The sequence below is a fragment of the Macaca fascicularis genome, chromosome 6 (genome assembly GCF_037993035.2).
Source record: "Macaca fascicularis isolate 582-1 chromosome 6, T2T-MFA8v1.1".
Lineage (NCBI taxonomy): Eukaryota > Metazoa > Chordata > Mammalia > Primates > Cercopithecidae > Macaca > Macaca fascicularis.
Window position 1 is genome coordinate 188373369 of NC_088380.1, and position 22053 is coordinate 188395421.

The 22053-nt window shown below is 53.0% G+C and overlaps 1 protein-coding gene across 1 annotated transcript in view; it reads left to right on the forward strand.

Annotated features, from left to right (window-relative positions):
- Positions 1–8102: 8102 nt before the first annotated feature.
- LOC102119850 (uncharacterized) overlaps positions 8103–22053 on the forward strand; it is a 115494-nt gene continuing 101543 nt past the window's right edge. Inside the window, exon 1 of the mRNA XM_065547188.1 lies at positions 8103–9872. The gene's annotated coding sequence lies outside the window, so the exon portion shown is untranslated. The remainder of the gene's footprint in view (positions 9873–22053) is intronic.

Consider the following 22053-nt stretch of genomic DNA (forward strand, 5'->3'; position numbering starts at 1 on the left):
TACATGGAAACTAAACAATCTGCTCCTGAATGACTTTTGTGTAAATAACAGAATTAAGGCAGAAATTAAAAAAAAATTCCTGAAACAAATGAAAATGGAAACACAACATACCAAAATGTCTGGGATACACAAAAACAATGTTAAGAGGAGAGTTTTATAACACTAAATGCCTACATAAAAAAGACAGAAAGATCTCAAATTAACAAGCTAAAATAGCCAAACACACTAGAAAAGAACAAACCAAACCCAAATCTAGAAGAAGAAAGGAAGTAACAAAGGTTAGAGAAGAAGTTAATGAAATTGGGACCAAAAAAACCGTACAAGGAATCAGCAAAATTAAAAAGTCAGTTCTTTGCAAGGATACATAAAATTGATAGATTGCTAGTTAGATTATGCAAGAAAAAAGAAGATTCAAATAAGCACAATCAAAAACGACAAATGAGACATTACAAAGGATACCACCAACCTAAAAAAAGATCCCCAGAGACTGCTATGAATATCTGTGTGTGCATAAACTAGAAAACCTAGAGAAAATGGATAAATCCTGGAAACACACAAACTTCCAAGACTGAATCAGAAAGAAACCAAAAGTCCACTAGGGCAGTGCCAACAGGAAATGTGGGATTGAAGTCTCCACAGAGTCCCCACTGGGGCACTACCTACTGGAGCTGTGGGAATGGGGCTGCCAGCTCCAGATCCCTGAATGGCAGAGCTATGGGAAGCTTCCATCCTGAGCCTAGAAATACACAGGCACTCAACTCTGACCCAAGAGAGCAGCCATGGTGACTGCACACTGCAAAGCCAGAGGCAGAGCCGCGTAAGGTCTTGGGAACCCACCCCTTGCACGAGTGTGCCCTGGATGTGGGACATGAAGTCAACAATTATTTTGGGGCTTTAAGGTTTAATGTCTGCCCTACTGGGTTTCAGATTCGCCTGAGACCTGTTGCCCCTTTCTTTTGCCCAACTTCTCCATTTGGGAATGGGAATATTTACCCAACACCTGTACTGCATTGAATATTGGAAGCAAATAACTTGGTTTTGATCTTACAGGCTCATAGGTGGAGGAACCTACCTTGAAGCTCAGATGAGATTTCAGACTTTTGAGTTGATGCTGAAACAACTTGAGATTTTTGGGGACTATTGGGGGAGGGTAATTATATTTTGCAATATGAGAAGAACATGAGATTTGGGGGTCATGGGGTGAAATGACATTGTTTGGACGTGTTTACCCTCCAAATCTCTTGTTGAATGTGATCTCAAATGTTGGTGGTGGGCCTAGTGGAAGGTGTTGAATCATGGGGGTGGATCCTTCATAAGTTGCTTAGCTCCATCCCCTTGGTGATGAGCAAGTCCTTGCTCTGTTGTTTCACATGAAAGCTGGTTGTTTAAAACAACCTGCCATGTTCCCCTTCTTGCTCTTGATTTCTCTCCTGACATATGATACAGTGGCCCTCCCTTTGCCTTCCTCCGTGAGTGGATGCTTTCTGAGGTCTCATCCAAAGCTGAGCAGGTGCTGGTCCCATGCTTCTACTGCCTGCACAACTATAAACCAAATAATTTTTCTCTATAAATTAAAAAAAATCTGAACAGATCAGTAGTTAATTATGAAATTGAATTTGTAACACAAATATTTATCAAGCAGAAGCCCAGGACTAGATGAATTCACAGCTGAATTTTACCAAACATACAAAAAAAATAGATGGTATCAATCTTACAGCAACTATTCTAAAACATTGAGGAGAAGGGATTCCTCTCTAACTCCTTCTACAAAACCAGTATCATCCTGACACTAAAATCTAGCAAGGAAACAACAGCAACAACAAAAACTACAGGCCAATATCTGATGAACATAGATGCAAATATCCTCAGCGAAATGCTAGCAAACCAAATCCATCAGCATATCAAAAATATAATTCATCATGATTACATAGGTTTTATTCCTGGGATGCAAGGACTATTTACCATATGCGAATCAATAAATGTGATTTACCACATAAACAGAATTTAAAACAAAAATCATATGATCATCTCAATAGATGCAGAAAAAACATTCAATAAAACTCAACATCCTTGCCAGGTGCGGTAGCTTACACCTGTAATCCCAGCACTTTGGAAGGCAGAGGTGGGAGAATCAACAGAGGTCAGGACCAGCCTGACCAACATGGAGAAACCCCATTTCCACTAAAAATGCAAAATTAGCAGGGCATCATGGTATATGCCTGTAATCCCAGCTACTCAGGAGGCTGAGGCAAAAGAATGGCTTGAACCCGGGAGGTGGAGGTTGCAGTGAGCCCAGATCACACCACTGCACTCCAGCCTGGGCAACAGAGCAAGACTCCATCTAAAAAACGAAACAAAACAAAACAAAACACAGCAAAACAAAATCTGAAATCATATCAACTATTTTTTTCTGACCAAAGTGAAAGAGTATTAAAAAATCAGTACAGGAGGAATTTTTTTCCCGACTGCCTTTGGCTCCCTCCCTCTCTCTGTCACCACCTTTTTCTTCCTCCATCTACCCCAAAACTTTTTCCCCACCATTTTTTCCCCATTGTCTTTTTGCAAAGCCTTCTATACTCTCCTGCTCACTACCGTTTTCCTGACCCATCTACCCAAAAACTTCTCCCCACGGTCTTTTCTCCCTCGCCCTGGCCACTTTTTCCCCCCTCCTGCTCTCATCACCCTCTTTTGCTCCTCCACCTTCCCAAAAACATTTCCCCCATCTTTTCCCAAAGCCTTCTCCCCACTCCTGCTGTTCGCCACCCTCTTTCCCCCTCCATCTACCCAAAAACTGTTTCCCCATCGTCTTTTTTCCCTTCCTCCTTGTCACCCTCTTTCCCTTCTCCATCTACCCAAAAACATTTCCCCGCCGTCTTTTCACAAAGTCTCCTCCCTACTCCTGCTCACCACCCTCTTTTACCCATCTACCTCCCCAATTTTTGCCCGCTGTCTTTTCACAAAGCCTTCCCTGCTTCCCGCTCGCCCTCTTCTTTCCTCTACCCTGCTTGCCATCCTCTTTTTGCCCTCCATCTACCCCAAACTATTTTCCCCATCGCCTTTTTTCCAACCCTCTTTCCCCACTCCCTCTGGCCACTCTCTATTCTCCTCCCATTTGCCACCCTCTTTCTCCCTTCTATCTACCTAAACACTTCTTACCCACTATCTTTTCTTGCTGCACTTTCTTTTCTGCCCATTGTCTTCTTGCAAAACCTTTTCTCCTTCCCGCTCGCCACCCTCTTTATCCTCCTGCTGTCCATTCTCTTCCTCCTCCATCTACCTAAAAGCTTCTCTTTCTTTTCACAGAACCTTCTCTCCCTCCCTCTCTGCACCCTCTTTTCTCTTCCCACTTGTCAACCTTTTCCCCCCTCCATCTACTCAAAATATTTTTACCCACTGTCTTTTTTCCCTTTCTTTTCTCCCAACCGTATTTTTGCAAACCTTCTCTTTCTCCTGCTCACCCCTGTTCCCTCATCACCACCCTTTCTTTCCCTCTTCCATCTACCCAAAAACTTTTTCCCCACTCTTTCCGTGAAACCTCTCTCCCTCCTGTCACCACCTTGTTTTTCCCCCTCCATCTACCCCCCAATTTTTTTTCCCACCATCTTTTCCTCACCATCTTTAAGCAATGCCTTCTCCTGCTTCCCTCTACCCCTCCATCTATCCGAAAACTATTTTCCCCTTCCTACCGCTCCAGCCACACTGCAGTCTCTGTCGCCACCAACCACAGCAAGGCGAGCCGCGGTGCCGCAGACTACAGTCTCCAGCATGTGGCAGGGGATAGCCCTCGTCCTGGTCCTCTAAGCCGGGCATGAAGCAGCTCGGTGAGCAGACACAGAAGAGCCTGGAATGGCCTGACTCCTCTTCAGCACCATTTATATACTGAAGTTACGCATATGAGGTTTCTGGACTACACATTCCAGGATTGGATAAGAGAAAGCCCGGAGGCCTACCGGGATTGCACTTTATTATCATGTTCTGATTGGATAGAGCAAGTCTTAGGACAACCAATCAGAGTATGAAAATAAAGTCCAGCCCGGCGCGGTGGCTCACGCCTGTAATCCCAGCACTTTGGGAGGCCGAGGCGGGCAGATCATGAAGTCAGGAGATCAAGACCATCCTGGCTAACACGGTGAAACCCCGTCTCTACTAAAAATACAAAAAAAAGAAATTAGCCAGGCGTGGTGGTGGTCGCCTGTAGTCCCAGCTACTCCGGAGGCTGAGGTGGGAGAATGGCCTGAACCTGGGAAACGGAGCTTGCAGTGAGCCGAGATCCCGCCACTGGGGGCGACAGAGCAAGACTCCGTCTCAAAAAAAAAAAAGTCCAATCAGAGAAGACCTAGAGGTTTCTCTCACCCCATCAGAACACGTAGCCCAGAAGCCCTGCGCATAACCCCACGTGCATGCTCAGGAGGCCTCCCGCCAGTTTAGCCTCTCCTGTATCTCCCGCCCAGCTGCTGTGTTCCCGGCTTAGAGGACCAGGAGGAGGGGGAGCTGGAGGCTGGAGTCTGCAACACCACCGCTCGTCTTGCTCGGGATGGTGGTGGCAACAGAGATGGCAGCGTGGCTGGAGCGTTAGGAGGGCGGCCAGAGTGTTAGCGCGGCCTGAGCAGTAGGAGGAGGGCCAGAGCGGTAGGAGGGGGCCGGAGCAGTAAGATGGCAGCTGGAGCAGCAGGAGGGGCTGGAGCGGTTTGATGGCGGCCTGAGGGGCAGGAGGGGGCTGGAGCGGTTTGATGGCGGCCTGAGGGGCAGGAGGGGGCCCGGAGCTTTTTGATGGCGGCCTGAGGGGCAGGAGGGGGCCGGAGCGGTTTGATGGCGGCCTGAGGGGCAGGAGGGGGCTGGAGCGGTTTGATGGCGGCTGGAGCAGCAGGAGGGGCCGGAGCGGTTTGATGGCGGCCTGAGGGGCAAGAGGGGGCCCGGAGCTTTTTGATGGCGGCCTGAGGGGCAGGAGGGGGCCGGAGCGGTTTGATGGCGGCCTGAGGGGCAGGAGGGGGCCCGGAGCTTTTTGATGGCGGCCTGAGGGGCAGGAGCCGGGCGGAGCGGTTTGATGGCGCCCCGAGGGGTAGGAGGGGGTGGAGGGGTTTGATGGGGGGTGGAGGGGTTTGATGGCGGCCCGAGGGGTAGGAGGGGGCCGGAGCGGTTTGATGGCGGCCCGAGAGGTAGGAGGGGGCGGAGCGGTTTGATGGCGGCCCGAGGGGTAGGAGGGGGCGGAGGGGTTTGATGGCGGCCCGAGGGGTAGGAGGCGGCGGAGGCGTTTGATGGCGGCCTGAGGTGCAGGAGGCGGCGGAGGCATTTGATGGCGGCCTGAGGGGTTTGATGGTGGCCTGAAGGGTAGTAGGGGGCGGAGCGGTTTGATGGCAGCCTGAGGGGTAGGAGCGGGGCGGAGCGGTTTGATGGCGGCCTGAGGGGTAGGAGCGGGGCGGAGCGGTTTGATGGCGGCCTGAGGGGTAGGAGCGAGGCGGAGCGGTTTGATGGTGGCCGGAGGGGCCCGGAGCGGTTTGATGGTGGCCTGAGGGGTAGGAGCGAGGCGGAGCGGCTTGATGGCGGCCTGAGGGGTAGGAGCGGGGCGGAGCGGTTTGATGGTGGCCTGAGGGGTAGGAGCGGGGCGGAGTGGTTTGATGGTGGCCGGAGGGGCCCGGAGCGGTTTGATGGTGGCCTGAGGGGTAGGAGCGAGGCGGAGCGGTTTGATGGCGGCCTGAGGGGTAGGGGCGGAGCGGTTTGATGGCGGCCTGAGGGGTAGGAGCGGGGCGGAGTGGTTTGATGGCGGCCTGAGGGGTAGGAGCGGGGCGGAGCGGCTTGATGGCGGCCTGAGGGGTAGGAGCGGGGCGGAACGGTTTGATGGCGGCCTGAGGGGTAGGAGCGAGGCGGAGCGGTTTGATGGCGGCCTGAGGGGTAGGAGCGAGGCGGAGCGGTTTGATGGCGGCCTGAGGGGTAGGAGCGGGGCGGAGCGGTTTGATGGCGGCCTGAGGGGTAGGAGCGGGGCGGAGCGGCTTGATGGCGGCCTGAGGGGTAGGAGCGGGGCGGAACGGTTTGATGGCGGCCTGAGGGGTAGGAGCGGGGCGGAGCGGTTTGATGGTGGCCTGAGGGGTAGGAGCGGGGCGGAGTGGTTTGATAGCGGCCTGAGGGGTAGGAGCGAGGCGGAGCGGTTTGATGGTGGCCGGAGCAGCAGGAGGGGGCTGGAGGGGTTTGATGGCGGCCGGAGCAGCAGGAGGGGGCGAGGGGTTTGATGGCGGCCTGAGGGGCAGGAGGGGTCCCGAAGCTGTTTGATGGCGGCCTGAGGGGTAGGAGCGGGCGGAGGGGTTTGATGGCGGCCGGAGCGGCTTGATGGCGGCCGGATCGGCAGGAGGGGGCCGGAGCGGTTTGATGGCGGCCTGAGGGGTAGGGGCGGAGCGGTTTGATGGCGGCCTGAGGGGTAGGAGCGGGGCGGAGGGGTTTGATGGCGGCCTGAGGGGTAGAAGGGGGGCGGAGCGGTTTGATGGCGGCCTGAGGGGTAGGAGCGGGGCGGAGCGGTTTGATGGCGGCCTGACGGGTAGGAGCGGGGCGGAGCGGTTTGATGGCGGCTGGAGCAGCAGGAGGGGGCGAGGGGTTTGATGGCGGCCTGAGGGGCAGGAGGGGTCCCGAAGCTGTTTGATGGCGGTCTAAGGGGTCGGAGGGGGCGGAGAGGTTTGATGGCGGCCTGATGGGTAGGAGCGAGGCGGAGCGGTTTGATGGCAGCCTGAGGGGTAGGAGCGGGGCGGAGCGGTTTGATGGCGGCCTGAGGGGTAGGAGCGGGGCGGAGCGGTTTGATGGCGGCCTGAGAGGTAGGAGCGAGGCGGAGCGGTTTGATGGTGGCCGGAGGGGCCCGGAGCGGTTTGATGGTGGCCTGAGGGGTAGGAGCGAGGCGGAGCGGTTTGATGGCGGCCTGAGGGGTAGGGGCGGAGCGGTTTGATGGCGGCCTGAGGGGTAGGAGCGAGGCGGAGCGGTTTGATGGTGGCCTGAGGGGGTCGGAGGGGGCGGAGCGGTTTGATGGCGGCCTGAGGGGTAGGAGCGAGGCGGAGCGGTTTGATGGTGGCCTGAGGGGGTCGGAGGGGGCGGAGCGGTTTGATGGCGGCCTGAGGGGTAGGAGCGGGGCGGAGCGGTTTGATGGCGGCCTGAGGGGTAGGAGCGAGGCGGAGCGGTTTGATGGTGGCCTGAGGGGTAGGAGCGGGGCGGAGCGGTTTGATGGTGGCCGGAGCAGCAGGAGGGGGCTGGAGGGGTTTGATGGCGGCCGGAGCAGCAGGAGGGGGCTGGAGGGGTTTGATGGCGGCCGGAGCAGCAGGAGGGGGCGAGGGGTTTGATGGCGGCCTGAGGGGCAGGAGGGGTCCCGAAGCTGTTTGATGGCGGCCTGAGGGGTAGGAGCGGGCGGAGGGGTTTGATGGCGGCCGGAGCGGCTTGATGGCGGCCGGATCGGCAGGAGGGGGCCGGAGCGGTTTGATGGCGGCCCGAGGGGTAGGAGCGGGGCGGAGGGGTTTGATGGCGGCCTGAGGGGTAGAAGGGGGGCGGAGCGGTTTGATGGCGGCCTGAGGGGTAGGAGCAGGGCGGAGCGGTTTGATGGCGGCCTGACGGGTAGGAGCGGGGCGGAGCGGTTTGATGGCGGCTGGAGCAGCAGGAGGGGGCGAGGGGTTTGATGGCGGCCTGAGGGGCAGGAGGGGTCCCGAAGCTGTTTGATGGCGGCCTGAGGGGCAGGAGGGGGCGAGGGGTTTGATGGCGGCCTGAGGGGCAGGAGGGGTCCCGAAGCTGTTTGATGGCGGTCTAAGGGGTCGGAGGGGGCGGAGAGGTTTGATGGCGGCCTGATGGGTAGGAGCGGGGCGGAGTGGTTTGATGGTGGCCTGAGGGGTAGGAGCGGGGCGGAGCGGTTTGATGGTGGCCTGAGGGGTAGGAGGGGGCGGAGTGGTTTGATGGTGGCCGGAGCAGCAGGAGGGGGCTGGAGGGGTTTGATGGCGGCCTGAGGGGCAGGAGGGGTCTCGAAGCTGTTTGATGGCGGTCTAAGGGGTCGGAGGGGGCGGAGCGGTTTGATGGCGGCCTGATGGGTAGGAGGGGGCTGGAGGGGTTTGATGGTGGCCGGAGCAGCAGGAGGGGGCTGGAGGGGTTTGATGGCGGCCTGAGGGGCAGGAGGGGTCCCGAAGCTGTTTGATGGCGGTCTAAGGGGTCGGAGGGGGCGGAGCGGTTTGATGGCGGCCTGATGGGTAGGAGCGCAGCCTGAGCTTCAGGAGGAGGTCCAGAGCCATAGTGAGGGGCCGGAGCAGTAGGAGGGTGGCTGGCAGCGGGAGCTGCTGTTGATCCGCTAGAGGTTTAGGAGAAGCTGGGGCCTGTGCCTGATGCTGGCGGCTGAAGCCTTGGCCACTGCGGCTCGCCTGGCTGCGGTTGGTGGTGGCGACCGAGACAGCAGCCCTGTTGGAGTGGTAGAAAGGCGCAGGGTAGGTGCGCTCTTTGCGGTTGCACTGCCCGCTTGCAGGGTGGTGGGGGAGCAGGTTTGGTGTGCTTTTGGGGCTGCACTGCCTGCTGTGGGGGGCTGGTGGGTGGCGCTATCAGGTGTTGCATCAGGCTGGCGGTGGGGCAGGTTGGCTGTGCTTAGGGTCTACATTGCCTGAGGTGGGGGGGTTGGAGGCAGGTTGTGTCCACTGCCAGCGGCTTGGGGCACGGGTTAGGGCATTATTAGCTGCTGCACTGGTTGATGCAGGGGGCGGGTTGGGTGAGCTATCCTGGGCTACAATGCCAGCAGCCATGCCGACTGGCAGGCAGTTGGGGGTGCTTTAGGGGAACTGTCAAATGCTGCACTGCTCCTGGGGGAAAGGGGAAAGTGGGGTGAGGGGTTGGTTGCGTGCACTAACCCGGGCGTTGACTGCCCGCGACAGGAGCAGGTTGGGGTGCTATCTGGGACTGTGTTGCTTGTGGTCGGGGCATGGGGCGGGTTTGATGGGGCTCTATTTGGTGCTGCAACGCCGGTGGCAGGGATGGGTTGTGGACACTATCAAGTGTTACACTGCCGGGTTCAGAGGAGTGGTTTGGGGGCGCTCTCAGGGTTACGCTGCCTGCAGCAGTCTCTGGGTGTGTTGTGGGCACAATGTGGGGGCTACGCTTGTTGGGCGGGGCAGGTTAGGGGTACTATCGGGGGCTGCTCTGCTGCTGCCAGCCGCGGGTTGTGGAGGTGGCCACGACAGTGGTGGCCTCTGAGAAGGGCCCGGGCCGTTCTCCTCTTCTCGGACTCAAGGCTCTAGAGGGTGAACTTCTGCTCGTGTTGGAGTGCAGAGGGCACACAGAGTTTTCGCAGCAATCCCCTGAACACTGCAGGGCCCACACACCCACCATGATTCCCCGACCCTTGTCCTCTTGCTCCGTGTTGTGGAGACCATCTGGGAGCCCCAGTCATGGGGTAGTAGGCACCACGGGGTCTCAGGGCCCTGTGGGTGGAGGAGTCAGGAATGGGAACTGGTACTTTGGTGGGGAAGACTGGCTGGGTCTGAGTTTCCGCTATTTTTGCTCCCCAAGGAGCCCCGGGCACTGTGGTGTCTCCAGTCCCCACCCCAGGTCAGGCGGCCAGCTTGGTCCAGGAGGAGAGGCTGGACTTTGGAGGGTGGGTGTGAGTGCCTTCGCTGAAACTGGCCCCTGCCACCCAGTGGCCAGCATGACAACGTGAGGCTCTGACACTGCCACTTTCTGCATCCCGTTGTAGATTTTTCTGGCTTTGCCTGCCCAGCTGCTCCAAGCCAGGCTGGTGAAGGAGGAGTCTCCTGTGGTGAGCTGGAGGTTGGAGCCTGAAGATGGCACAGCTCTGCAGTTCATCTGTGGTTGTGGCGGTGACGGTGATGGAGACTGCAGCTCAACAGGAGCAGTAGGAGGATACCCATGGAGGCCAGGTGGTAGGAACCTTGGAGGGTGGACGGGTGCATAGAGGGTGACAGCAGAGCTGATTCCGTTGGCATCGGCGCTAATGGTGGCAACAGCAGCAAGTCTAGGGGCCAGGAAGGGGGAGTAGGAGAACTTTGGGGCCCAGCCTGGCCTGGAGTGGGTAAGAAGCTGCCAGTTCTGTACCGCAGGCCTCAATGACAGTGGTGGAGGTGCAGCCAGGGCAAGGAGGAGTCCTTCCCCTTCTCCTGTGGTCTGTGGAGGGTGCCCTCCTGCTGGTGTCTGAGCCAGGTGTGAGTGCCAGCATTGTCTCATTCTTAACAGAATTTAGGGGGCGACTATTTGTGTATTTTTTTGTTTTTTGTTGTGATAACCCTTAAGGGACAAAAGGCTGCTTTGGCTGGGTTTCGGTGTGGTGGGATCCCCCATGTCAGACAAAGGGTGCTTTCCTGGCAAGGTGTGTGTTGGAGGGAGTTCACCAAAGGGAAGAAAGGGAACCTTCCAGGAGGGTGGCTGCTGTGGCAGATTCCCTGCTTCTGGGCACCCTTTGGGTCACCTGGTTTTCCCTGTGGAAGAGGCGAGGCTTAGACCGGCATCACTTGTACCGTCAAACAGGCATCGTGGCTGGGCCAGTCGATTTGACCTTGCTGCTGCTTCAGCCCACCTGCCCGTGGTGTCACCTTGGGAACCTCAGGCCACAGGGGCAGAGGCTTCTCTGGCAGGCTGATTGCTGTAGTGGATTCTGTTCTGCCTGCTGCTCAGAGGGCTTCTATGGCCAGGAACTGATGTTGGGACTCTCCTGTTGGTGTCCTGCTACCTCCGTGTTGTCTCTGGGTTCTCAGGGACTCTCAGATCTGTGAGGACAAAAAGGTTTCCTGGCTAGTTTGCGTGGTGTGGTTGGGATCCCTTTTGCTACATGCCCCTCAAACACCCTAGTGCCTCTGGGGGAAAAGGGAATTTTAGATTTAATGGAGAATGTGTCTATGTTGGCTGCTTATTGTTAGCAAACTTCTGAACAATTCTAAGGTCATGGCAGAATGGTCGCCTCTTGTTGAGTAGACTCCAGCTCCACTGGAGAAGAGACGAGCTTACCTGGGCTGTGTTTTCTTGCTAGCTTGAGGGTTGGAAACACTAGGTTTTTGTCTCCTTTTCCAGTTGAGTTAGGGAAGTGCCATGCATTATCACGAAACAATTCCTTCAGTTCTGAAGTCCTTAGACTGTCATCTTATTAGCACTGTCCAGCATTCTCCTTTCAGTGAGATAATAAGGGAAGGTTCCTACTCTAAAGGGAAACGGAATGGTATTTTTATATTGTATGACAAGAAATACAAAATAATTCTGAAAAATTTAGTCATTCTTCTTTTAAATTTAGAAACCCCTTGTTTATATTTATAATATTTAAAACTATTAAAAATTAAGATGTCATAATTAAGATAATCTTTTAATGTTTTATATGAATTAGCATTTAGCAGATGACCATAACAAATTATTTGAATTATGTTACATTAATTGCCAATTCAGATTTCTTTCTGATTATTACAAATCTGTTTGTAAAATTTTATTTTGTAATTTATTAAATTTTTGTATAATTAGTTGCTACATTGCAGGTATAGGAACTTCTAATATTAAGCGTGATTACAAATACTTCAGTTTTCATGTCTTTTTATTAATAGTCTAAACTTATGAAATGCTTTGCGCATTAGTATTGGTAACTTTTTTTAGTATGAATTATCATTTGAAAAATGTTAACAACATAGCTTTCCCATATTATTTATCTTTTTGAGGTAGAGTCTCACTCTGTCGCCCAGGCTGGAGTGCAGTGGCATGACCTCGGCTCACCGCAACCTCTGCCTCCTGGGTTCAAGTGATTTCTCCTGCCTCAGCCTCCTGAGTAGCTGGGATTACAGGCATGGGGCACCACGACTGTCTAATTTTTGTGTTTTTGGTAGAGAAGAGGTTTCACCACATTGGTCATGCTGGTCTCGAACTCCTGACCTCAGGTGATCCACTTGCCTTGGCCTCCCAAAGTGCTGGGATTGCAGGCGTGAGCCACCACGCCCAGCCTATTTTAGATACAGGGTCTTCCTCTGTTGACCAGGTTGAAGTGCAGTGGTGTAGTCATAGCTCACTGCAGGCTCAAACGATCCTCTTGCCATGGCCTCCCAAAGTGCTGGGATTACAGGCATGGGCCACTGTGCCTGGCCTGAATTGTAATAATTTTACAGTTTGCCTCAAACGAGGGCTGACATCTGGGCAAGGTCTGCTGGGGGTCTCCCCCATGCAGGCAGTCTCTGTGCTGTGCCCTCCACCAGCGCTGAGGGCCACTTGCCCACAGGCACCCCTCTCCTTTCCCCTCTGGGGAAGGCCAGAAGTGACTTTTGAGGTGACCTGAGGGACTTTGTCTGGAAAAGGGTGTGAAGCTGAAGCTGATGGCCTCAGTGCCCAAAGGGGAACACTTCACACTGGCGTTTGGAAGCCACAGGCCTGACAGTGGGTCCTGGTCTTGGGGGTCTCAGTCACCTGGCCACCCATTCCCCCCTCACCTAGCAGGCTGCCCACACCCTCTGTCTGTGCTCAGCCAATCAGGCGAGCCAAGGTTATAGCCCTCCCTGCCCTGGGCCCTGGCTCCATGAAGCACCATGGGCCTTGGAAGACCTCCCCAATTCATCCTGTCTCCCCAGTATCTTCCGCCAAGGCAGAAGTTTCCCTGGGCCCCTGCTCTGGCCGCTTCCGTGGCACAGTTTATAGCTGTGCCTGACACAGCCCACCTACCTGGCTTCTGTCCGAAACCTGCAGCCAGGCCATGTGACAGCCGCTGCCTGTGCCCAAACATTCATCCAGCCCCACCCAGGAGAGCCAGACAGGCACTCACACACCCTCACCCACACATCCTCACCTGCCTGGCCCTGCCGCGCCCCCACCCCACCCTCCCTCTAAACCTACTGGGGCAGCAGCTTCCCCTACATTCCTCTTGCTCCACCTCCTAGAGCTGGTTCACACACAGATTCCCATGCCCTTGGCAGGTTGGTCATGGCCCTGGCAGTTCTGAGGACAGGATGGGTACAGGACTGTGTGCACCATAGAAAGGTCAGGGAGTGCAGCCTCCTACTCTATGCCAGCTGCCAACCCCTGGAGCTTTCTAGGCTGATGGGGACAAAGAATGCACCAGAGGGGATAGTGACCATTGTCCCCGGGTTAGTCCACCATGGGACTGATGGGAGGTTCACAGATGTACTGAGTGCCCTGTTGCATTGGTCCTCAGGGGCAGGTGCTGAGATGGAGTTAGGAGAGCAAAGGAAGGGAGCTGGGCATGGTGCCTCATGCCTGTAAATCCTAGCACTTGGGGAGGCCCAGGTGGGAGGATTTCTTGAGGCCAAGAGTTTGAGACCAACCTGGGCAACACAGCAAGACCCTGTCTCTACAAAAAAAATTAAAAATTAGCCAGGCGTGGTGGCTGTATTCCCAGCTACTCGGGAGGCTGAGGTAGGAGGAACAGTTGAGCCTAGGAGTTGTCAATAGAAATCAAGTGTTGGGATATTGAGAATAGCATTATAATGAGGGTCCAGAGTATGTTATTAATACTAATGGTATAATTTTGAGCTTCTGATATATACACAAGCATATGTATAGCTACACCAGGGATTGTGCTCAAGATTTGACTTATATTAGCTTGTTTAAGCCTCTTCCACACACTGTTTGAGGCAGGTACTATTATTACTGTTTTATGGATGACAAAACTGAGAAGCAGAAAATTTAGGAAACTTGCCCAAGATCACACAGCAAAGAAGCAGACACCAGAACCAGAGCCCTCGGCTCACAGACTTCATTGCCTTCGCTCCTAGGCTCTCTGTTACTCTGACCATCTCTCAGCCAGGAAGTCACTCCCTATGGTTAAATATTTCTATTCTCAAAACATGTGAGGGAGGGAGCCTTGAGATTTGTTACCTAAGCCCTAAGGGTTTCTCCTACCATTTCAGAGAGAGAGAAGCTTTTCTTTGCCCCTGAACTGTGACAAAGAAAACAGGAGGAAACAGCCATCAGAAGAGTAAAAATCTCTTATCTTCGCAAATAAGAATTCACTCTAACTGAGCTCTTTTGCATGCAGCACTGGGAAAAGACCTTGTTTTTTATTCTATCAAGTTCCCCATTTAACAATTTATTGAGAACCTGTTGTGTACCTGATGCACTGCTGGCATTGGGCATGTAAAAATCAGTGTAGCGTGGTCCTTTCTCCAAGCAACTCAATCTACTGCTTGGTTCTCTTTTCTGGATCATTTTAATTATGCTTCTCCTTTAAGTAAAGGACAGAGAAGTAGCACTGAGTCAGATTTTTGCCACTAGTCTTATACAGGTGACCTATTTTTCTTTTTATTTATTTATTTATTTTTTGAGACTGAGTCTCGCTCTGTCGCCCAGGCTGGAGTGCAGTGGCCGGATCTCAGCTCACTGCAAGCTCCGCCTCCCAGGTTCACGCCATTCTCCTGCCTCAGCCTCCCGAGTAGCTGGGACTATAGGCGCCCGCCACCTCGCCCGGCTAGTTTTTTTTGTATTTTTTAGTAGAGACGGGGTTTCACCGTGTTAGCCAGGATGGTCTCGATCTCCTGACCTCGTGATCCGCCCGTCTCGGACTCCAAAGTGCTGGGATTACAGGCGTGAGCCACCGCGCCCGGCGGACCTATTTTTCTTAATGCTCCCCACACATGGGATCTGAGCCAGCTGAGCCCAGAAACCTCCCAGGCTGAGAACGTAGTGTGGCACTTCAGCACATGAGACTGTGCAGGAGTCGATAAAACTGGCATGTTAGCCACAGAAACCTTGCCAAGCGTTCGGGAATAGGAGGGGTGGACAGCAGCCCACCTGCTTTTCCTAATCTCATGGATATCAGGCACCAGGCAGCCTTGCGCCTGGAATGGAGACATCTCAGGTAGGGGTTGTCACTGTTCCAAGCTCCCCTTTGATGCCATTTTGATCCTGGGTGTAGAGTTGCCACATGGAGAGCGAAACCACCAGAATATATAAGTGAGAAAGGAATGGAAAGATGGACAGATGCCTAGATAGATACATAGATACTTTGCTGAAGTCTGGGACAGTGGAACGTAGGAAGAGAACCTCAGATAGGGAGAGAACAGTAGGTTGATTGTGGTAAAGGGAAGGCTTCACTGTGTTACTCAATATACTTGTTGAATTGTTTAAACAATATGTATATCTTTATAATTAAAAGAGAATTTGGGGCCGGGCATGGTGGCTCACACCTGTAATCTCAGCACTTTGGGAGGCCGAGGTGGGCGGATCACGAGGTCAGAAGTTTGAGACCAGCCTGGCCAACATGGTGAAACACCATCTCTACTAAAAATACAAAAAATGGGCCAGGTGCGGTGGCTCAAGCCTGTAATCCCAGCACTTTCGGAGGCCGAGACGGGCAGATCACAAGGTCAGGAGATCGAGACCATCCTGGCTAACACGGTGAAACCCCGTCTCTACTTAAAAAAATACAAAAAACTAGCCAGGCGTGGTGGTGGGCACCTGTAATCCCAGCTACCCGGGAGGCTAAGGCAGGAGAATGGCATGAACCTGGGAGGCAGAGCTTGCAGTGAGCTGCGATCGCGCCACTGCACTCCAGCCTGGGCGACAGAGCGAGACTCCATCTCAAAAACAAAATAAAACAGACAAAAAAAAAACTAAAAAAGAGAGTTTGGACTTTAGAATAAGACTGGAGTGTGAAGCCTGGCTTCCGCTATTTCTGAGAGCTATGTGACTGTGGGCAGATTGTTTCAGATCTCTAAACCCTCAATTCCCTTGTTTATGAAATGGAGGTCATGGGGATTGAATGAGATTAAGTCCTGTATAAAATGCTGAAGGAGCTGTCAATAGCATCAGCTCTTTGTTATTATTAATAGCATTAGGCGAGGCTGAGAGTCAGCTACAGAGGAGACCTCTGTGGGCAGAAGAGAACCACAGGGGAGGTAGCTAGTAGCAGTAGAGCCGAGCAAGGAATGGGTTCCATTTAATGCGGTGTCAAGTGCCCCCTTGTTAGGGAGATGCACCTCCCTCCCTTCTCCACCTGCCAGCACTTGTTTTCTCCTTGGGAAACACCCAGGATGGCAAGCTTTGTATATGGTAAGGTGGCTAAGAGCACGAGCCCTGGCTTCATTAGTTTTCCATTCTAGCTGTGCCACTTACTTGCTCTTAGTCAGGTTCCTCACTTGTAGTATGGGAATGGTAATTGTATCTACCTCAAGAGTTGTTTCACCAATTAAGTGAGTTAATGCATGGGAAAGGCTCAGAAGAGCCTGGCACAGAGCAAGTGATTTATAAATATGAGTTTATATTGTATACTCTGATTCTAGAGTAATCCTAAGATTTTCGAAGACCCTGAACACTTCCTTTTGGAGATTTCACCCAAGATTTTATCAAACATACTGAAAGTCACCCACATTTCATGTTAATTATTATTATTATTTGCTGTAGTATGTTTAAAAGAGGTTTTAATGATTTTGCTTGTGGAAGTGGTTGACTGTGACTAACTCATAGCCATGAGGCCTTAGCAATCGCTGGACATGTTTGAAATCCCTTTCAAAGTGAGTAATTCTAAGGAACAAATTGTTTTTAAGTGTAATACAGTTTTTATGAACATCAAACTTAACAATAATGATGTTTACATAACTTTCCATTATGTAGACATTTAATTAAACTTTTTTTTTTTTTTTTTTTTTTGAGACGGAGTCTCGCTCTGTCGCCCAGGCTGGAGTGCAGTGGCTGGATCTCAGCTCACTGCAAGCTCCGCCTCCCAGGTTCACGCCATTCTCCTGCCTCAGCCTCCCGAGTAGCTGGGACTACAGGCGCCCGCCACCTCGCCCGGCTAGATTTTTGTATTTTTTAGTAGAGACGGGGTTTCACCGTGTTAGCCAGGATGGTCTCGATCTCCTGACCTCGTGATCCGCCCGTCTCGGCCTCCCAAAGTGCTGGGATTACAGGCTTGAGCCACCGCGCCCGGCCTTTTTTTTTTTTTTTTTTGAGACAGAGTCTCACTCTGTCGCCCAGGCTGGAGTGCAGTGGCTGGATCTCAGCTCACTGCAAGCTCCGCCTCCTGGGTTCACGCCATTCTTCTGCCTCAGCCTCCCGAGTAGCTGGGACTGCAGGCGCCCGCCACCGCGCCCGGCTAGTTTTTTGTATTTTTTTAGTAGAGACGGGGTTTCACTGTGTTAGCCAGGGTGGTCTCGATCTCCTGACCTCGTGATCCACCCACCTCAGCCTCCCAAAGTGCTGGAATTACAGGCGTGAGCCACTGCGCCCGGCTTAATTAAACTTTTATCTATTTCGATTTTTCAGTTTTCTCTTTTTGTATTTTGAAGCCAAAAAAAAAAAAAATGTGTTTCAGACCTCAGGTAAGGGAATAGATGAAAGCGGTCAGCCAGGGACCAGAAAGCCCTCTCGGCCAGCCTCCTGAAGCTGTGGTTCGGCAGAACCAGGCAGCGCCTGGGTGCAGAAGGGACCTGTAACCTTATCCACCCCTGTTCTTCCATCTTATGAATGGAATAACTCATGTCCAAGAAGGGGAGTGACTTGCCCAGAAGATAGTGTAATTTGATTCTGAAATGCAGAGTCCTGAGCCCTTTCATACTTGTTGTTGTTTGTTTGTTTTACACATTCCAAGATGATATTCAAGGAGTGGCTTTCAAAGCCCAGGGGAGTGACCTCCTGAGAGATGAAGGTAGCTGATGTGGGAAGGCTTGTACAGGTCCCCCTGGGCTGCACATCTGTGTAACTCAATGACCAAATCGACAGGGACTTGAACCCGCAGCCAGGGAGTGTGGGTGAAGTACGAGCAGACGTTTCCACCAGCTGTTAAAACCTAGCAGGGGCATTAGGAATCAATCGCAGACTGTGCCTCTTGTGACTTGGCAAACCTCCATGAGGAAGGTTCAAGGGAGGGGAAGAGCAGTCACAGGTCTCCACCAGCCAAGAGCAAATCCGAGCAGAGAGCTAAGCACTTTTGTGCCCTCTGGAGCAAGGCAACCCCATAACCTTGCAGAGATTTGGGAATGATGGAAGCTGAGGAGCTACATGGCCATGTCAGGAGGATGAAGAGATCGCCAGGCAGCTGCCATCAAGTTAGGATTCAGAGTGGTCCTGGAGGAGAAGGGGAGATGCCCCTGCCCAGGACCACACAGGACAGAAGGGTGTCTGGACAGTGCCAGGCCATGTTCAGAAAGTGAAGGGCCTTTCCAATAGGAAGGTTATGGGCCCAAACACTGAGTGCCTCTGTGTGGCTGGCATATTCAGTAAGTGTTAAAGGAAGGGAGAGAGAAACTGTGAGGGAAGACAGGAGGAGTAGGAGCACCTGGACAGCACGTGCTGTCGCTCTGAGGCTCCTCCATGTCTACAGTTGGTGGCTTCTACCTTACATCTTTATACCTTTGAATTGGACGAAATGTATTTTCTCTTGGTCATTAGGGCACTGATGCACAATTGCAGTATGACCTTGTTGGTTCGTTCCACCTGGTCATTAAGGTTCTGGGGACTGTGTATGAAGCAGTATCATACAGGAGAAGAAGGCAGGCAAACCTGGTTTCGAATTTCAGCCTAGCCGCTGTATAGCTGTGGAACCGCAGAGACATTCTTTAACCTCTCTGAAAGTGAGTTTCTTCATCTGGGCAATGGGCACTAAGAATTTCTGCTTCCCAGGGCTCTAGCCATGTGCTAACACAGTCCCTGCTACATTGTAGCAGAGGCCCATTAGAGTTCCTTCTCATGTCTCATCAAGGTGGTCTTGCCTGAAACTAAGACATAGCTCATTGTACTGTTCAAGTCAGAGCAAGCCAAGTGTGCTTTGGGCAACTAATGTGCCTAAGCCTGAGTCGTGAGAGTACTAAAAAGGAACAAGGCGTGGCTCTGGACCTCAGGGAAACAGAGTCAGATGTGGGGGAGACATAGATTTGAAGGAAAAAAAAAAAAAAAAAAAAAGAGCACCAGGCTTGAGTTCTGGAGTCTAGGTTATCTTCCTGGCTTTGCCACTAATTTGCTAAGTGTCCTTGATGAAGTCACAGTAGTTCTCTGAATCTCAGTTTCCTCTTCTCTCCTGCAAGGGCAAAACTTGATGGTCTCTAAGATTCATCCTGGTTAAGCAAGTGCTAAGCTGCATGGCACAAATTTCAGATGCTTCTTTAAGTGTGTCCAAGAAGAAAATTCTCAGAGACATTTGGAGTGCCTGGGAGCAGCTAGAAAAAGTTAGGGAAATGATGCCAAGATTTAGCCACAAGTGATACTGCTAACTTAAGAGTCTGCCCCTGATCTCATGGGGTCTTAAATTCTTCCCTCCAGTCCTTCTCTCTTGGGTTGTATTAGAAAGATCACTCAAGTGACCTTAAGCACAACAGGTTGGATTCAGGTTAGATTTAAAGAGGGACTTCCAAACAAATGCTTTTGAAGGATGAGCTTGTAAGTGAACAGAGAGAAGGGCATCGTCTACTTTTTAGAAGCCTTAAGATGCTGGGTACAAGTATATTTTGCATTCCTGAAAAGCTGTGTGCTAAGAAAATACATTGAATCAGTCCTGCCTAAAATGCACCGGAGTGTTCACTATTTAGAGGCATGGGGCTGCCCTTAAATTCACCTGTTTATAAATACAGCTTTGTTTAGCCCGGTTTTTAAGGTGAAGGTTCCCTAGCTGGATCTCTCTCACAAAAAGTTTAAATGTGATCTTTCTCAGAGGCTGAGAAATAAATTCAGTTCATTCTCAAGGTTGCTTTCCGACCTATGGGTCCAGGAATGCATCAAATATAAGGAAAATGTTTATGATGTTTCTGTATTGGCCAACATTCCTGGTTTCTGTCCCTGGAGGACCTGCAGAACCAGCCGTCTCTTCCTTACGTATGTCTCAGTCGTGAGCACCAGGCCAAACCACAGGAGCAGTGCCCCTGCTCTGGAGAGTTTCGTCTGGGGCCTACTGGGTGTTGAGTAGAAGTTGGAATCTGATTTGACTTCTATTTACTCTGCACCTTGTACTTTGCAGTAACAAGACTGTCAGTACCATGAGGGCAGGGACTGTGTGATTTGCTTCTCATTGCTTGGCACGGAACGGGTACACAATAAGTGATGATGAATGAATGAATGAATGAATGAAAATGGACACATCAATTCTAGTTGACTTTCTGGCCTTTGGCCAGGTACTTAACTGCTCTGAGCCCCAGTTTCTGCATCTGTAGCATGGGGGATAGTAAGAGTTCCTGCATTGCAGGATTGTCATCAGGATTCAATGAGACAAAATATACGAAGTACTTAGCGCATTGTTTAGAGCGTAATAGGCACTCAACCAGTGTTAGCTTAGTATTACTTTTTCTATGTAAGATTATGTTGTCCTTTCCACAGCCCGGTAAGGGGAAGTATACCATCCCCACTGAACAGATGAGGAAACCGAGGCTCAGAGGTGTCAGTGACTGCCCGAGGTCACAGGTGGGACTGGGACTCCTTGGTCTGTCCTCTTTCTACTGCTCAACAGCCTGGTGAAACTACAGAAGGACTCATTCCTGCTAATGGGGCACTAAAAGCAATGCACGAGGAACTCTGAGGAGTATGTGGAAATTCTCCTGGGTTTTCCAGCTCCCGAGAGTACCCTGGCTTTATGGGGTGAAGTCCTTTGATTGTCTCAGGTTCCTGATCTGTTCATGACCCTGTTAGCCCAAAAGCTGGCAGAGCTGCATGTGGTGCTACTGTTCTTTTTGTCTCGTTGACTCTCCCCTGCTCCCCACCTGCATCGCCTTACGCATTTATGATTTCCTCAAACATGCCTATTTGCAGAGACACACTGAGCTAAGCAGCAAGAGTGGAGGTGTCCAGTGGGAAGTCCACTGTGAGGGAATAGGGTGTCAGGAGAGGTCCTACCAGCTCATCCTGACCAAGATGCTCGTATGCTGTGCTTTGGAAAACACAAGCAGCGCAAGAACATTTAAAATTCACTCAGTGGGTGTTCTCCCTTTGTGGAACCGAGCAGACATGAGTGCAGGTGTGGAACGTGACGTCCATATGGACATGGAAGGACAAAACACAGTCTTTGTCAACTTGTATCTGCCCTGTGGTGAGACGTGGGGGCCTGGCGGAATGGAACACGGGGAACCTGCCTGGCGGAACGGAACACGGGGAACCTGCCTGGCGGAACGGAACACGGGGAACCTGCCTGGCGGAACGGAACACGGGGAACCTGCCTGGCGGAACGGAACACGGGGAACCTGCCTGGCGGAACGGAACACGGGGAACCTGCCTGGCGGAACGGAACACGGGGAACCTGCCTGGCGGAACGGAACACGGGGAACCTGCCTGGCGGAACGGAACACGGGGAACCTGCCTGGCGGAACGGAACACGGGGAACCTGCCTGGCGGAACGGAACACGGGGAACCTGCCTGGCGGAACGGAACACGGGGAACCTGCCTGGCGGAACGGAACACGGGGAACCTGCCTGGCGGAACGGAACACGGGGAACCTGCCTGGCGGAACGGAACACGGGGAACCTGCCTGGCTGAACGGAACACGGGGAACCTGCCTGGCTGAACGGAACACGGGGAACCTGCCTGGCTGAACGGAACACGGGGAACCTGCCTGGCGGAACGGAACACGGGGAACCTGCCTGGCGGAACGGAACACGGGGAACCTGCCTGGCGGAACGGAACACGGGGAACCTGCCTGGCGGAACGGAACACGGGGAACCTGCCTGGCGGAACGGAACACGGGGAACCTGCCTGGCGGAACGGAACACGGGGAACCTGCCTGGCGGAATGAATGGAACACGGGGAACCTGCCTGGCGGAACGGAACACGGGGAACCTGCCTGGCGGAACGGAACACGGGGAACCTGCCTGGCGGAACGGAACACGGGGAACCTGCCTGGCGGAACGGAACACGGGGAACCTGCCTGGCTGAACGGAACACGGGGAACCTGCCTGGCTGAACGGAACACGGGGAACCTGCCTGGCTGAACGGAACACGGGGAACCTGCCTGGCTGAACGGAACACGGGGAACCTGCCTGGCTGAACGGAACACGGGGAACCTGCCTGGCGGAACGGAACACGGGGAACCTGCCTGGCGGAACGGAACACGGGGAACCTGCCTGGCGGAACGGAACACGGGGAACCTGCCTGGCGGAACGGAACACGGGGAACCTGCCTGGCGGAACGGAACACGGGGAACCTGCCTGGCGG